The sequence below is a fragment of the Chlamydotis macqueenii genome, chromosome 14 (genome assembly GCF_036417535.1).
Source record: "Chlamydotis macqueenii isolate bChlMac1 chromosome 14, bChlMac1.mat, whole genome shotgun sequence".
NCBI classification, from domain to species: domain Eukaryota; kingdom Metazoa; phylum Chordata; class Aves; order Otidiformes; family Otididae; genus Chlamydotis; species Chlamydotis macqueenii.
In genome coordinates this window covers 7,077,537-7,095,295 of record NC_141569.1, presented here as the reverse complement: position 1 = coordinate 7,095,295, position 17,759 = coordinate 7,077,537, and positions in this window count along the sequence as shown.

Genomic DNA, 17,759 nt, shown 5'->3' with positions numbered 1-17,759 from the left:
AATTTCTATGGTGTGCTTTTCAAGCGACAGTGCCTGTAGCTATCTTAGAGTTGAGAAAGAATTGTTGGACCAATACACGTTTTACTGGACAGGCTGACTACTTTGGAGTTTACACTGGGGATTAACAAGGAACTGTGATTGCAGTTTTCAAAACTGAGACTCATTCTGTTGAGCTGAATTGCTTCAGGATATGTGTGGATTTGAGGGAGACTGAAACTGTGTTTCTGTTCCAGAGAGTAATTATGTAGGTTACACTGAAAGATCTGTTTTGTAACATGATTTTAAAGGGTATTAAAGTTGTCCAAAGGGAAAGTTAAAATGGTACATGTGGGCTCAAACAGAGCCATTGGGAGAGCGGTGTTTTGATATCTAATAAAGAGAACAAAGCAAAGTAGTAAACAGTAATAAATAGTGTGAGTTATTTGTTTCATAGGCCAGAGCAACTCAGAGAAGTGATAGAGTGAACAGAGAAAGGAATAGCCAGTGAAGGAAGAGACTGGAACGTGAGCTGTCGTGTCTGTGAGAGCATGATTGGCTCCTCAATAGGAGTTGATAAGCTTGTAGTCTTGAGTTATACCTTGAATAGATAATGAGTGTAATCAAATGTACAGCCGAAGAACTGTGTGAGGAGGAGACATTTGCCAGGGACCCTTCAGAAATGCAGAGACAATCTAATGCTGATTGTCATATGAGTACTTCAGGAAAACTATCCTTACCCTTTCAAGTATTGTTTCCTTCCTTTAGATTTTCTTTGTCTCTTTTGGCTGCATTTCCCTTTCAGAATTCAGATGGATAGGGAACTTTGGAGTGCTAGAGTTGGATCTCAACCTGCAGGAAGTTCATGGAAATGTGCTTCCAAAGAGACCAGTTTTCACTGCAAACCCCAAATTCTTTCCTAACAGATGCCCATCACTTCCCCTCCTCTCATAAATTTAAGGAAAGATTTGGTGTTCTTTGTTTTCTTTAGTTATACATTGTTTATTTAATCAGTATGACCTTCTGGTAATCTTGAGTGCAACTTCACTTGAATTAAGCCTACGTTTTTCTACTTTATTTAAGGAAGTGTTTCTAGGACAGTCCCGTGAACAGTCACATAGCTTCTGCAAGTTTCTTTAAGAAGTTTATAGTTATAAGAATATTATTTGCTCTTTAGTCTAAACAAGAAAAAATTTATGGATTGTTATGGGTACCAATTCCACAGTTAATTTTGAAGATTCCTCTGGAACCCTGTACGGTAATACTGAACGTGTTGAACAGGCTGCATATGAACATAGTTGAGTAGAAATATTTTACTTTCAACTACCTGTTATCTCAAATTGACCAAGCTTTGTCTACAGAGTTGCACAACATTTTTTTTTTTAACTGGTTGTAATAAAGCTTGTAGGAAGTAATTAATTACCAGCAAGTTAATAGAGCAAGGAAACTCTAAAAACAAACTTCAGTAAAATGCCTCAATAGTTTTTACCTATTGTTTAGTTCTGTCTGTAGAAGTAGGAGTGCATATTGGTGAGAAACAAACTTCAGTGAAGTACAGCATCACAGTTCACTTTGAGGACAACATTATCTTGATGTACTTCTTCCATGTCTTTGATGTAAAAGATGTGCAATATGCAGGCGAGCTATTTATTACTCTGTTTACTGATTTGCTCTATTTACTGTGTACAAAGATTTATTTCCCAATGATCCTTAGTCTGTAACTGTTGAGTAATATAAGTTACTGTTTCACCTCTTAAAACATCTGTAGTCTTTGAGTTGAAATCTGTTGTGCTCAGCAGAAATTTTTGTTCATAGTGTACTTCCTCTTGAAGATATTTAGTTAAATAGCATGCAGATACTTTTGCAAGGATTTATAGCATACAAAAGTAGAACTGCAGAATTTTTGTAGCAGAAAATGGTAGAAACAGCCTTGAGTAGGTTTGCTACTCTGCCACTGATTTGCTCTGTAGCCTAGGCTGCATTCAATTGGAGTATTTTTAAACAGATAGTGAGAAAAGGTAGTGCAGGAGTGGAAGACTGATTCAAATTCCTATTCCATGTCAAGCTTGTGATATTCCATCTTTCTCTGGAGGAAGTCATAGTGATAGGCATTTGGCAGCATTTTTAGGTGTGGCATTGCTGGTCTCTCTGGGGAACTATTCTCTGTGTAAGAAATAGGCATCCATCTGCTGGAGTGGTAGAGTCAAATGAGGAGAACATGTCACCAGAAGGCTGAGGTAACTAGTTCTACATTTAACGGTAGAAAATCATTGTTACATTACTTATACAATCTGTAAAAAAAAGTCTCAACAAATATTAGGAATCCCCATTGCAAACTGTCTCTCCTTTAGTAGTTGTAGAGATGAGGGTATAGGGGTTGGAGTCTTTGGCAAAGGATGAGTGCTATGCCTTTGGAAAAAGGAAATTTGAAAAAATGAAGTTGTCTTTGCTTTTAATAGTTACTTGAAGGAGAGTCTTGGTTTCCTTTGTGTTTCTTTGAAAAGATCAAAAAATAAATATTCTGCTTTGGAGGGATGCTTGAAGGTCAAGTGGAATATTTTATGTTGGATAGATTAGATTTTCTGAGGAGGAGAGATTGTCCCCGTGAAAATGGAATTGATAATTAAAAAATGTTGGCTTTTTTGATGGTGTTTTTGTTTTAGCTATTAAACAATTATGATTCTTATTTGTAAGTGTTCTTAAAGAAGTTGTTATATAGCAGATACGTAGAAAAAAACCCCACTCTTTTCTGATTTCTAAGCAAGTCTCTACGCTTGTTGATTATCCAGGCATTCTGTTGCATAGAATGATAACTGCCTCAGATCTTTGGTGCTTGCCCTTTTTGCTGGCTCAGGCAATTTAGTGTAATTAATTGTAATAGCAGTATTTATCTTAGAAGGTTTAGAGTTTACTCTCTGATATCATGATGTCCTTAATGCGGATACTTCAGGATTGTTTCCGTTAGGATCAACTGAATGTAATTGTTTAAACACTTTTAGGCTGACCTAAGCTGAAAATTTATGTTCAAACCACAGCATCCTTGGCAAAAAAAAAAAGACTCTGAGTAATGATTTTGTAATCAATCAACAATCATTGTGTAAGGCCTAAGTCATTTGCTCTGGCATCTATAGAACTGCTGTGAACAATAAAATAGTAAGGGAAGGACAAATGCAGACATGAAACAGTTGTAGCTCCCTTAAGAAAACGTCTCCATCTCTGGATATTTGGTAGCAGGGACTTGCAAAGCATTAATCCTTTATCATAGTGATGATGTGTAATCCAGTAAGCAGTAACTGCAGTGAATTTGCATTATTGTTCTGGTGAGGGTTGTTCCTTCTAGAAGGGATTTGGTTTTACATGGGAAAACAGAAGGGGGGAGTTTGGTTCATACCCTACCTTAGACATGGAACAAGGCCTTCTTGTATGAAGCGAGCTCTCATTGTAAGGTTCAAAATAGTGCACAGCTATAGCCAGATACACGGATGTCTGCAGTCAATGAAAAGTTAAGACAAGAATTGGAATTGCTGGCATCAGAGTGAGTTGAGAACAGGGTTTAAACTCTTGCCTTAATATTTATACTGCAATAGACTCTGCATCTAAGGAGAGTTCACACAAGAAGGAATTGACACTGTATCTCAGCTCTTTGTTTGGGTAAAGGCATGGAGGGCAGAAGTTTTTTTAATGAGTTACAGGCACAGTTCTAGGACTAAATCGAAGTTTCTCCTAACTGTCACTTAATTACTGTGTCCCCTAGAAATAGCATTTTTCAAGATGGGGAAATAGCTGTCTGTACGTACACATGAAATGCATCTTTCTGGGACAGTGTATGGTAAAAGAGTATTATCAAAAAGAATAAAAGAAGAACGTAAAGATAGCAGTCAACTAATTACCAGACAACGTGTTATTGCCTGTTAGTTCAGTTGTATACTCACCCTGAAGAAGTGAAATCAAAGCCTGTGTCATATTTTGAAGAAATCCTCTGACGATCTCTCATATTACCTTAGGTCCTCTCTGCTGCATTGCACCGTTGCATTGTTGGGCAAACACTGAGTAACTTGAAAGTTACATCTGTTCTACATTCAGGGAATATGCATGTACAGAGGTTGACTTCAGGATTTGTTGAGTTTTTTTGAGGAGGAATAACAGTGGGAAGCAGCAAGTGCTTTTTCATAGAACATCTTAATATGATAAGAGCAGCTAATCTGGTCTTGACATCTGTATTACCGGGAGACTTTTATACTGTGTGCAATGGATAGATTTTTCAAACTGACTGTGTCCACCTGATAAGGATCATCCGACTCGACCCAATATGCAATATGGGTTCAGCTGTCGATTGAGACGTCTCTAGTTCAGATTCCTTGTAGCTCATATTCCTAGATTTCTTTTTACCTTTGGCCTTATGTTTCACAGAATGCAATGTGTTGGGTATGTATTAGACATGCAAAATACTTGCATTTATCCAAACATACAGTGAGAGGAAAATCTTTCCCTGTTCTAACAACGTATGCTCTGAATAGTTGAAATAGGGAACAGATGGAGAACTGGGAGAAGTGGCTGGTACAGCAGATAATAGTGCTGCTGTTCAGAGGGACCTCAACAGGCTAAGAGGAACCTTGTCAAGTTCAACAAGGGGAAGTGCAAAGCTCTATACCTGGGGGAGAATAACCTCATACACCAGTAAATGCTGGATGCCAGTGGGCTAGAAAGTAGCTTTGCAGAAAATGCTCTGGCATCCTGGTGAACACCAATTTGAACACGAGCCAGGAGTGTGCTCTGGTGGGAAAGGCAGCGAATGGGCTGCGCCAGAAAGAGCAGTGGCAGCGGGCTGAGGGAGGTGATCCTTCTGCTCTACTCAGCACTAGTGAGGCCTCACCTGGAGTACCATGTCCAGTTCTGGGCTCCCAAGTATGAGAGAGTTAAGGAACTACTGGAGACAGTTTGTCTGGCAAAGGGCAACCAAGATGATTAATGGGCTGGAGTGTATCTCCTGTGAGGAAGGAGGGAGCAGTTCTCACTGTTCCACCAGGAGAAGAGAAGGCGGGGTGGGCTGGAGGGAATCTCATCAATGTGTGTAAATCTCTGGAGGGAAGGTGCAGAGATGATGGAGCCAGTGGTGGCCAGTAACAGGATAAGAGACAGTGGGTGTGAACTGAAACACAAGAGGCTCCATTAGAACATCAATAAACATGTTTTTAATGTGGGAATGACAGAGCACTGGCACAGGTTGCTCAGAAAGGTTGTGCAGTCTCCATGGGGTTATTCAAAAGCTGTCTAGACATAGTCTTGGGCAGCTTGCTCTAGATGACCATGTTTGAGCAGGGGGGTGGTGGACAAGATTACTTCCACAGTCAACAATGTGACTCCCCTTCCAATCAGAATTGTTCTGTGACTCTGTGAGAGAGCTGGAAAGGAATTAATGTTTCAGAGTCCTGACAGTGACTTGCTCAGGTCCTCTGCAGCTGGGGAGTGAAGAATGAAACCAGAGTCACTTGCCTGAGCTCTGCTGCCCTCTGTGTGCTGTGTGGCCTCTCAGGTTTCTCTTTCCTCGCTTTCCTCATTTTCTGGATGTAAAGCAGAAAGCTTTACTATATGATCTAATTCCAGAAATAAAACAATAAAGCTGAAATAAATAGTGGGACAGAGAGGTAGAAATGCACTTCTAAAAAATCCTGAGGCCCAGGTGCACAGTTATGCTCTCAATTGCTTGAAAATTGTGAAATATTTTTATTGGTAGAAGTCACTGCTTCTCTTGATCCTGATGCCTGCTGAATAGGAAGAAAATTTTCTTATGCCAACTAACTGTCACTTTGTGTTTCCTGTTAGGATTTACACATTTTGAAACACTTCTTACCTTCCTAAGAGAACTATCTTCTATGCTGAAGGACTTAGGTCAAGGAAGAAGTTGATGCACAAGATTTCTAGCTCGAAGTATAGTTCTTAAATGTTTCTGAGGAAGCTGGAGCGGATGAGATAAATCCTAGGGCATTTGAAGAATTGGCTGCATAGGGAAGTAAGTGTTATATGGGGAAAAGCAAATATTACTTCAAATAGTCCTTCAGGAGGGGGCAGAGAAAGGATGAGCTGGGTGATTAAAGACCAGTCTGTTTGTCTTAAATATAGCAAGAAATAATTGGATAGACATCTCATGAGCCCCTGCCAGTTAGCAAGATCAGTTACTGAGTAAACAGGTTTCTCAAGGACAAATATGACAAACCCATTTAATTTCCTTGGTTACAGGTCAGGTGGTTAGGGGGGGAAGCAGTAGATATTGCATACCTTGACTTCATTGAAGTTTCTTACACTGTATTCGTGTAACATTCTCTTAAGTTGGATGAGGAAAAGTGGTCTAGAGGAGTCTATTGCCTGGTGGTTATAAAACTGGTCAGAAAAACATTTTCATATATATATAATTGGCCAAATGGCAGAACATAGTAATATATCAAGGAGGGCTCCCCAATATCCTGTATCTCCTGTTAATTATGATTTCTATTAGTGACTTGGACAGTAGAATGCAGAGTACTTGCTGGATCAGACTCTCATGATGCATCAGTAATACAAATCTTTGTATGCTGCTTGTAAAAATTATTTCTGAAGATTTAACTTAGAACACAGCCTTAGAATTCTGAAGCTTATATTGATCTTTTATATAATAGCATAGGAATTAAGTATGGAATCAAAAGATATTCTTTCAAAGAGTGTGGTGTGCCATATACATGTAATATAGGTTAACAGTAGCTCTAGTGCTAGCCTATGCTATTATTAGAGTGTTTAATTGGAAGTTTCTTGTGGAATATGGAATATTTCTGTGGCTTTTTGTCTCTTAAAGATGCTCAAGTAGAGCAACTAGATATTGTATACTAACTTGAAAGCTCAGTTTTTGTCTCAAAAGCAGTATCAGCGTCTCTAAGTTGGTCACTTGGTATGCAGTATCCATGCTGTAAAGCTACGGTGAAGAGTGTTCACGTGAATATGAACTGTATTTGGAAATATCTATCGAGAAGGGCCTTCTATTCAGATTTTGACATTTTGTTGGAATTTGCGTCTTAAGCACGGGAACAGGGAGAAACACAAGGTGATGCAACCTGAAGAGACAGGATTCCGTACTGCTCTGGGCACATCTGGTGGGCTGGCCCTGCCTTGAATGCCCAGCGGCCACAAAAGCCGCTCTTATCATTCCACTCCTCGGCTGGATGGGGAAGGGGGAAAATAGAACAAAAGGCTCGTGGGTTGATTTAAGGATGGGAAAATATAATTCTGCATGTTTCACAAAGCACAGGCCAGTTTCTGAAGCTCAGGAATCACTACAGCTACAAACATGTGCAGCTACCCACTTGGTGCAGTTTCCATAGATTAGAGTGCCTTTCATGCTGGCTTTTTTTTTACGGTAGAGATGAGTGTTCGAACACCCTCAGAGTAACACGGGAGGGAGGTGGATCAAGTGGCTTAATGTTAACTTACCCCTTTCATGGACTTTTACCATAAACAGGTTGGGCAGCTGGGGAGATAGATGTCAGGATGATATGCTATGGTTTGGAATAAACACATATCTCAGTGTTTCATGAAACAGTGACTCTTTCAGCCTTGTATGATAATAGCTCCTACCACTTGGAGATTAGGCAGAAAAAATTCTGCCTCTCTTCCCCTCTCCCCCAAAGTTTAGGTCAAACTAATTAGGATAAAATACTCATTTCTTGTTACTTAAATCCTCAGTTTAACTATCTCATCTTTTGACAAATAGGTGTAATTAGTTCTCTTGCATAATTTATTAACTTGCCTATTAAGTTGTGTACAGATTAGTTAGGCACCAGGCATGCTGGTGCAAAAAAGGCTTCCAATTAGAAGGTGATAGATGGGTTTCCTGTATTTGATAAACAGACTTTGTCATATTTTCAAATGAAACTGGAAGGAGCTGTTTTGATTTAAATCCTGTCGTATCATGAGTCTGATCAGGACTGAACTCGATTCTGTCTTGTGCATTGCCATGATAGCTTTGCAAAAAGGGGAGGAGATGTAAAGATATTAATAATGTATAAAAAGAAAATTTTGAGACTATTTAAGGATGGTATTAAAAAGGGTTAGAACAGAAGCAAAAAGTTAAATTTTGATCCTTGTCTTTTATATCTTCCTGACAGGAGAACTGATATCTCAATTATGCACTTGAAAAATCCCCAGAAAGTTAGTGTTCTCTGAGGACGCTAACATGTACCAGCCTGTGGCAGGACTTCTGCTGGTAGCACCTCTTAATTTTTCGTTGTGGTGGGCAAAGGGAGACATGAAAGGAATATTGAAAGAGAGCTACGTTGTGGGCAACAGCATTACTGCCATTAGGGCACTGCCATTTTTGGTAGAAATCTCCTACCAGATGGCATGGCTCTTGAATTTTCCGTGAAGAACATCTTAGTGAATAGTCAAAGGATGTCTGTATGGTGGGACATACCTGGAGTATGTCCAGAGGGATGGTCTGGCTATGGTCAAATACACATAAAAGTAAACGGAGATTAAATGAAAGTGAGCTTGTGACAGAGTTAAAAAAGCAAGTCTCCTGAACCCTGATCCTGTGCCCTGGCTGTATTTGCTTTGGAGTACTCTTGTCTCTGTACAGCTTTACACACAAAATAATGCTGCAAGGTATAATGATAAAATAGGGCTCACATGAGTATATGTTGTTATTAAATAATCCCCTTAACAGTTTTTGTTTAGGGTTGTCAATATTGTGTATTGTCACAGAAACTGAAAGATTTCTGGTGTTTACATTCCTCACCAACAGCGACCTCCTGTGCTACTGAGGTTTCTTAAATCAGCTATTTCCTTCCCAATTGGTGATAACTGGTCCAAATACTCCATTCAGCTAAGCACTAAAAATCCAGACTAATTGAATCAAAATAAATGTATTTTGGTTTTAGAGAATTGGGCCCAATGGCTCTCTTCCACCAGTCTTTGTGCTGAACTTTCTTATTCTGCTCCTTTTTTTCCTGTATTTTTAATTTCTCAAGTGAGATCTTAATCTGATTTGAAGTGAGCACCTGTAACCCCCGTCGGAAGCATCATAACCCAGAATGCTTAGAGAAGTTATTAGATTTTAATTTCCGATGCTAACACTTTTCTCTGAAGTTGTTTTGTTTTGTTCTAAGGTTTTTTTTTGAGGAAGAAAGCACAGTTGTTGAATCAGACTGTTCATCCTTTTTTGATCTGTTAAAACCTACCATGATCCAGCCTCTTTTTGTCTTGCTACTGATTTACTGCACAGGAGTGACTCTGGCTTCCTGAGATAATTTATCTTTCTGCTATTTCACTTGACTCTAACTTTCTGATTTCCCCTGAAGGGTTTTATTTACTTTGGAGATGTTTATACAGTAGGCAACTTTTTTTTTTTTCTTTCATTCATATCTATCAGATTGATTTTCTCTGAGCTCACAAGAACAGTTTTTCCTTTGACTTTAAGGATGAAGAGTTACTATTTCAGCCACTATTTCAGTGCGACTTCTTCCTCTAGGAATTTTTCTAAAGGAATCAGCTTACAGTATGACTGCCAACATTAAATATCCAACTCAGAAGGAGTGCTTCAAAGTAAAGGACCCTTGGCTGCTGCCTATTTGACTTCCTGCAGAAAGCTAAAATACCTAGGTGATCTGAGGTGCAAAAACTAGAGTGACTAATGAGCTGGGCGTGAATTGACTGGACGTGATGTAGTTTGCCATGTCCCAGTAAGCTCATGAGCACCTTTTCTCCTTGCTGACACTTAATAAAGCATCAAATGATGTCTGTAGAACTTGTCCAACTTCTTACAGAGAGAGTAAAAAAAAAAATCTAGTAATTAGACCTTAATCTTCCACGGGACATATACTAGATGCTAAATACAGATTTTACAAGACTTACCTGGATTACCAGTTGGGAGTTAGTGTGGCACTAAGATACCAATAGATACGAGTAGTTTTTACTAATACACAGAACCCATTACAGACCCAGAGGGAGATTTTTATCAAATGGGATACAGCAATGACTTCTGAACAGTCTATTTTAATTGAGAGTTCAAGTTTCCTTTGGCCGTTTTCATTCCTGTACAGTGGATGCTCCTGAAGAACCTAGCCATCAGGTAGCAGAGTCCTATGGTCTGCATGTCATCATCTTACTAACAGACATGGAATAGGACTCTTTTTCAAGTCTGATGTAGCCAAAAACCTGTTTTGGTTGCAGTTTCTCTCATTTCTCCTTGTAATTTCTCAGAGGCGCTTTCTAGCATATATGCTTTCTAGCATATGCTGTTCAGTTGCCATGGTAGCAAGTATCTATCTACTTGATTGTTCTGTTGCTGTTTTGACTTCTATTTTCTTATGCCTTGCCTATCACAGTCATATTCATTCACCTTAAAAGCATAGAACTGAGGCATTTGAGCATCGTACATTCTCTCGCACGATCTGAAGGCTCAGTGCTTTTTCTTGTTTGTGTCACAGGATCCAGCTTGGGCTGTTGGTCCGAAAGAAAGAGGAGTCAGTAAATGCTGTCCTTCGTCAACAAGGTTTTGCTTTTAATTATCAGTTCTTTGATAGACATTTATTCTCCAAATATATTTGTGAAATATTGTCTCTTTTTTTGACCTTATAGAGACCATGGGTTCAGGGCCTTGGTCTACTGCTGGAAGCTCCTCCGAACCGTTAGGCCCTGGCCGTAAGGTGCACAAGAGCACTCCCCTGTACTGGAGGGCTAAGATGCTGAGATAATAGAGACTACGTAAGTAGCATAAGTAACTAGCTTGCCACAAATTACAGCATGGGTAGTTCCTAAAGCCAGACTTTTGTGTGCGTCTAATTATAAGTGCGTTTTTGACAAAGGGAAAATATCCAAGATTCCTGTGAAAGGATGATAGAGCGAAACTGGTAAAATGGCCAAATATTTTTCAGTTGTGAATATAAACTCTATGGAGTTTTCATGATTTTAACACAGTCTATTAGTGATCCTGGAAACTAACTCCATTCACTTGCTTGACTTAGTAGATGCAGCTTGTAGAGAGGCAGATGGTTCAAGTAGAATGAGGCTGCAGGAGCATGGCTATCGCCTGCTTTAACTTTATAACATTACCATGGTTTTCTAAATATTCTTAGACACACGTATTTAAAGGTTGTTTTGCAGAAGTTCTAGAAAAAAGTCATAATACATATAAAGAAATGATACATTGCATGTGTATCATCTTCAAACACAGCTGTTAAAAATATCTTTTCTGCTCTTTTCTGTGTCTTCTGAAGATGTAATTCAGCCTCTTTGAATTCTTCTGGCTGTTGCTGGTATTCCTGTGATAGAGATGAGCCACATGTATGGTGTGTATGTGTATGCTATACATGTCACCACGTAATGCTGGTGACAGTGTATATATAAGGATGAATTACAGTCTGCAAAGATGACATCCAACCTTCAGTCTCCGTTTTCGATGTTAAAAAAATTCTTCACCTGCTCCCGGCAGGAGCTGCAGTGGCTTTCAGAGATGATTGACTTCTGCTTGTTTGGTTTTTTTTTTAGGTATTTACAGACTCTTTGGTGTTTTATGTTTCGGTGATCTTGGGAAATAAAATATTCAGGCATTAAGGTGAGATTTCAGGAAAATTTGAATATCCCTGAAATGGGGTGCCAATTACTGCAGTGTGTCTCCATGGCAATTTTTTTTTTTTTAATTACTGCAGGTATTTATTTTGATTGTTCCTGTACATATTTATTTATTTATTTAGGTGTGGCTTCATTTCCACTGCTTCAAGCCAGCCTAACATGCTCTAAATCATTAACCCTGTGCTCCAGGGAACTCGCCCTTATGGCAGCATCTTTGATATTAGATTGGATCCCTTCCGGGCAGAATTTAATTGACTGGATTTCTAGAGGGAGAGCTGGTTCCCTCAGTCTCTCATTGCTACATCAGGCCATGATTGTTTCAGCAGTTGATTTAGAAGCCAGGTTTCTGCTGTTATATGATAGCAAAGAGAGAGCAGGCAGTGAATGCAAGGGCACAGGCTGTGCTTTGAAGCGCAAGCTGATACGTTTCCTCATGTAGGGATGTATTTGCTCTAAGTGTACTGACACTTTGTAAGTATTCACGCCAATAAAAGCAGCATGAGATGGATGAATACAATTTTATAGCACTTCATTGCAGATTACAAGGAAACTTGGAATTCTGTCCGTAGTAAGTCATGGAGAGACCTGTTGTAGCAGTAAGGTAATGAGGTTATGTATCCTACCTTAAGCTTGAGTTATGTAACTGGGGTTACGATTGTTAACAGATTGAAACTTTATGACAATTTAGAGAGGAAACAGAGAATATTGATACTTTTTTTTCTTCCATATTAGTCATGGCTATAGAATTGCTTCTTACACAAGCAGCCCCTCTGAAGTCAGTAGAGTTGTTCATAGATATTTGCTTGTTCAGGCACTTCATTGTCAGTGAGCTCTTCCACAATCACCAGAGTCTTCATTGTTGAAGTACAGAGAAGTGGTGATGAGAGCCGTGGTTGTGGGTATCCACACACAACTTCTGTGAAAGCTAAGAAGCTGTACCTTTTCCCTGGTGTTCTTAGTAATCAAACTCCGTGCTCCTTCTTCTGTGTTTCAGGATAAAGCAGGACTTGAATTAAAAGGCTCAGTGAGCCAGAAAGTTCACTGTCAGGTTCATAGAATCATAGAATGGTTAGGGTTGGAAGGGACCTTCAAAGGTCATCTAGTCCAACCCCCCTGCAAGGAGCAGGGACATCTCCAACCAGATCAGGTTGCTCAGAGCCTCATCCAGCCTGGCCTTGAACGTTTCCAGGGATGGGGCCTCCACCACCTTTCTGGGCAACCTGTTCCAGTGTTCTACAACTTGCATTGTGAAAATTTTTTTCCTAATTTCCAATCTAAATCTATCCCCCTCTATTTTAAAAACGTTACTCCTTGTCCTATTGCAACAGGCCCTACTAAACAGCTTCTCCCCATCTGGGCCTCTGCTACTCGTGAAGGCGAACACTCGCTCTGTGTGTGATGCCATTGTGGGGACTGTGTCTTAATCCCTGTAAATTTATCACAGACAGAAAGGAGATAATGCAGCTACATAAAATGTATCTGTATGAACATTTCACAGGTAAGAATGATGAATGGAAAATTTGCTTTGAAATGAAGATGGAAAGACCTTTTGTTATGAAATGGGTGGTCAGACTGGTAACACACCACTTGACACACTTGCTACCTTCACTAGCATCAGAATTAGGTCAACTGAACTTGGCCATGCCAAACTCTGGGGAATGCATGTCATTTAACTGATGTCCTTATAACCACAGATGTACAAAACATGCTTTTTCAGCTGAATTAATTTGGATGGTTAATTTGTGTGTACTGAAATGACCTGTGTCTGTGACGAGCTGGCAGAGTTTCAACCTTTTTCCCCGTGTTTAGATGGATTAGACCCCTTTCTGTGTCTAAATCTGGGGTAGTTCCACTGTAATCTAAAAGCAGTTTTTGTTAGAGAATAAAATGTACATCCAAGTAAAATGTGAAGTTGAAAGTCAGAGCTGTGATTGAGCTGGCTGCCTCCCTTGATCTCTATCTGGATGTTACTGGTGTGATTATCACAGTGCACTGGCTCAGTGGGGAGGGAGGATGTGCAGGCAGCAGCCAGGAATTAAGTTTGTTGGGGGGAAAAAGTGAAAAATTTCTCAGCAATTACTGTGGGTCTGTAGTAGATTTTGCTGCCAAGTGCAAATGTAATACTTCAAAGTTTTTTTGGTAGTTAGAGTTGAGGGAAAGGAGAATGTGTGGAGGAGAGAATATGTGGGGATAAAAATGAGGCAGTAGTCTTAAAATTCCTCTGTTTAAGCAGTCTGAGGCATAGGGAAGCGCAGAAGTAGAAAATGAAATTTCTTGATTTCCTTCTGCCCCATAGCTCTTTGGAAAGATGAGACCAGAATCTTGATTCTGCAGTATTGAGCTTCTTTCTCTGTTCTGTCACTGTGCTGAGTGATTGGTATGCAATGAGGTAAACTGGAGCAGCAAGGGAACCTTTATTCTGCAAAGATAAATTCAAGATAATGAAAGAGCAAACAACAGTAATCAGAGCAACCATGGAGGATTACAAAAAAAAAAAAAAAAAAAACCTCTGAAAGTCCAGTAAAAACAAAACAAACAAACAAACAAAAAAACCCACAAACTCCCCTCCTACCTGCAAAAGAGTCCATGTGCTTGGAGATGGCTGCTGTGTGCCCCAGATACTGGCTGTGTGCAGGTTCTGCCTTTCTGTGATTTTTGTTTTTCCTCATTGGCATCCGTTTCTCACTGACTGACTACAGACCTGCTGTTTGCAATCCTTGCTGTGTCTAGATGAGCCTTGTCCCGAGAGAATAAAATGGGCAGGATGTCATCAGGCTGGAGAGAGGTGGACTTAATAAGTTCCTACAAGGGCACCTGCTAGCACTGCGATTATTCCACCAGCAGGCAGGTGAGAGGGATAAAACTATCTTATTTACAAAAGCCCTTCAGAGCACTCTCTTGGGACAGATGGAAGTTCTTCACTTAGCAAAGGTCTGAATATTTTCTGAAAAGCCTTCAGATATTTCCCCCAAAAAACTCATGTCAAGATTTAAATTCTGTCCTGCTTCCCTCCCCAATATACTGTAACCTTAGAAAGTTCTTCGGAGTATCACCTCAAGCTCTGCAACCCCGGATTTTATGAAAGCATCTAAATTACAGGTTTTAGGGCCTCTCTTCTCTGCCATGACTTAAGTCTAAGCCCCATCATTTTACAGTAATGCCTGTTCCTTTGCTTCCTTTCTTTTACCATCATTTACACAACAGCAGCTGTGAGAGATGCAGCAAGAAAGGGTGTCACATACTGAATCAACTGAGTGAGGTATTTAATATTTTATGCATTTAGGTCCTTAGTGTTCATTTCTCTTGCTTTTTTATTTTTATTTAGGAAAACAAGTGGAGTCATTCATGTTGCCTAATGTTTTACAGCAACAACATCTGTTTTACTTCCCCTTCTCTGTTTTTGAGAATGTCAGCATATCACATGTGGTACTTACAGCTGCATTTAACATAAATTACAGCTGATGTACAATTTGTATTTCTCTGTCTGACTTTTAAAATAATTATTAGTGATTAATCCATGTTCACCAGGATTTCCCGCCCTCTCTGCAGTGGAGTTTTCTGCTGCCTCTGTTTATGTTTTCTCTCTGGTATAAGGTAAAATTGGCAGCATCTGGATCAAATTGGAAACGTGCCACAGAACGCTGGGCAGTATAAGTTTGTTTATCCTTTTCTGTTCTCTAGCGTTAGGACTTTTAAACAGACTCATAACTTACCATCTGGATTACTACAGTGTCCTTGCAAGCTGCTGTCAAAGCTGTACCATCCTCTTCAAGTCTCTATGAAAATGTAACAGCTCTGAAGATCCTGCCTACGATGCTTTTCCCTAAATGAACCCTGTCTTTATGCCTCATCGGATTCTAGTTTTGCATTTTATTCTGTGTATCTCTTGTGCTACTCAGTTTCTTTTTTTTTTTTTTTTGTATAATCTTGTATTGTATTGCCCATATTCTTTCTACTTTACTAATGATCATAACCTCTTTCCTTATTTTTTTGGCCAATTAACTGTAGCTTTCTGCCATATTACTCTGTTTGGAGGCTTTCTCGGCAGAATCACAGTGCTGCTTGTCTCATCGTTCAAAACCCATACTGATGCAGTTCTTGAAGCCAATTTTTCTATCTGTAGTGTTTGTTTCAACAAAGATAAGGAAACAGTGCGAAATATTTAACTTTCCTGGATAATAATTTAATCTTGCTGTATTCCAAGACTCTTCCTCTCCGATCTTCTCAAGCTGTCTTTTGTTGGCTGACAAATGGAATCACAACTGTAATTCTGTTGAGGTTCTGAGCATACTGCAGATTTGAGCTCTGTGTTCATGTGAAGTCAAATTGATGCTAATGGTTTGTAGGTGTGTGTCTTCATGGGCTGTTCGTAACAGGAATCAGGCATCTTCATCTACATTATGCTCTTCAACACTGAAACTAATAATAGAACTGATACTAATGGAGAAGTTGAATGTTTTAATAAAAACAAAGTTTAAGTCATGAAACAGTAATACATCAGAATCTGAAATGCTTTAATATACAAATGTTTTTTGGAATTATCTCTGTTTCCAGGACTCTGCTTCCAGATTCTGTAGTATACTGTTGATGTATACAGTTAAACTTTTTGATAAAGGATGAGAGCAATCTAAATTTTCTGTGACACTTGAAATGACACCAGTCAAGGATTATTATTAGCAAAATGGATAGTCTGTACCCTCTTGAAGAGAGTGCATGTGAAACTTTCACCGCTGCTGTACAGGTCTGCCCTCAGCTAACACTCATCAGTGAACTTTACAGCTCCAGTGTCTCTTGTGCTTGGCTGTGAAATTGGTGCTTATGTGCTTTTCTGGTGCTGCCAGTACTGTTGAGTTGGCTTTCATTGTGATACAAAGTGAGCGGGAGAATTTATCGCTTATTACATCTCTTAAATTAAATTAGTGCCCCTTATACCATGGGAGGCCATTGCAATATCTGAAGTGGAGAAAAAAAAAATTATTGCAGCCCTCTCTTGTTTGTACTGCTTAGTATTTTCCTAGAGTCCTGCTCTGAATTTAAAATCTGTTCACTGCAAGTGTCAAAAATCAGCAGTTGTTAGAATGCATTATGAAGAAATAAACATTTATCAGATTGCCTTTTGAGAAGGTGAATAATTTAGCTAGAAAAATTCCAACAACAACAAAAGCATGCTGCTGACTGACAATTTATTTTATCCCTTTGAGATGCAAGGTGGTGTTGAATGTTGAGTGAATATTGATCTGCTGTATACAGATAAATGAAATTCTACTTACAATTCTTTGGTTGCTCACTTGTCACCAATTAAAACTGAAGAGCATGGTCATGCACCAAAAATATTAATTACCTCTCTTCAGCTGCTGATGATCTGCTGACCCAAGAGATGATGGGCTGCCTTGTTTGATACAGCTGTGTCTGGCCTTCACTCCATGCAGGAGCTCTTTTCTGGCTCATGTCATTCACTTTCCTCTACTCTTGGCAAGGAGAATGAGTACTAGCATGTAGCCAGATGGAGGGGGAAAAAAATAAATTACTCATTCCTTCCTCCCCCTACTGCCTTTTAGATTTATCTGATAATTGTTCTTATTTTTGGTATATACCTTACAGCCACTCTTCCTCTGCTGACTGCACAGTTGGTGGTCATATTTAAAAGCTGCCTCTTTCCTGTGTGTGCAATCATGTTACAAGGTATAAACTGAACGAAAAAAAAAGACTTTAACAGAGCAAGAAATTAACTTTTAAGTAAAGGATTTGTTCTCTGGATTATCAGTTTTCAGAAAGTCACAGGAGTCCTATGAGGAAAATACCTGATTGCCAGAAAGTTGGTTAATACTACAAGAAAGGGAGAAAATAAATGTCAGAACAGAAGCTAAGGAGTAAGATCAAAAGGAGCTCTGAGTTTGCTGGGAAGAGTATCTGGTCAGCATACCAGCTGAGGCATCTACTCTTTTGATGATGTTTCTACCCATTGCTGCAGCAGAACTTTAACAGCCTGCAAGGAGGTTGGTCAGCAGAGAATTAAGGAGCTGTTCTACTAGGAGTGAGGTCTCGGGCTTCTGACCTTACCTCACAATTAGGGTTCTAAAAATAATGGCTTAAGAGACAAGGTAGAAAATAAATAAGGTGATGAGGCTGTGTTTTGAGCAGTTTCATCTGCAAATCCTGAGTGATTCTGCTGACAGCCAATTATACAA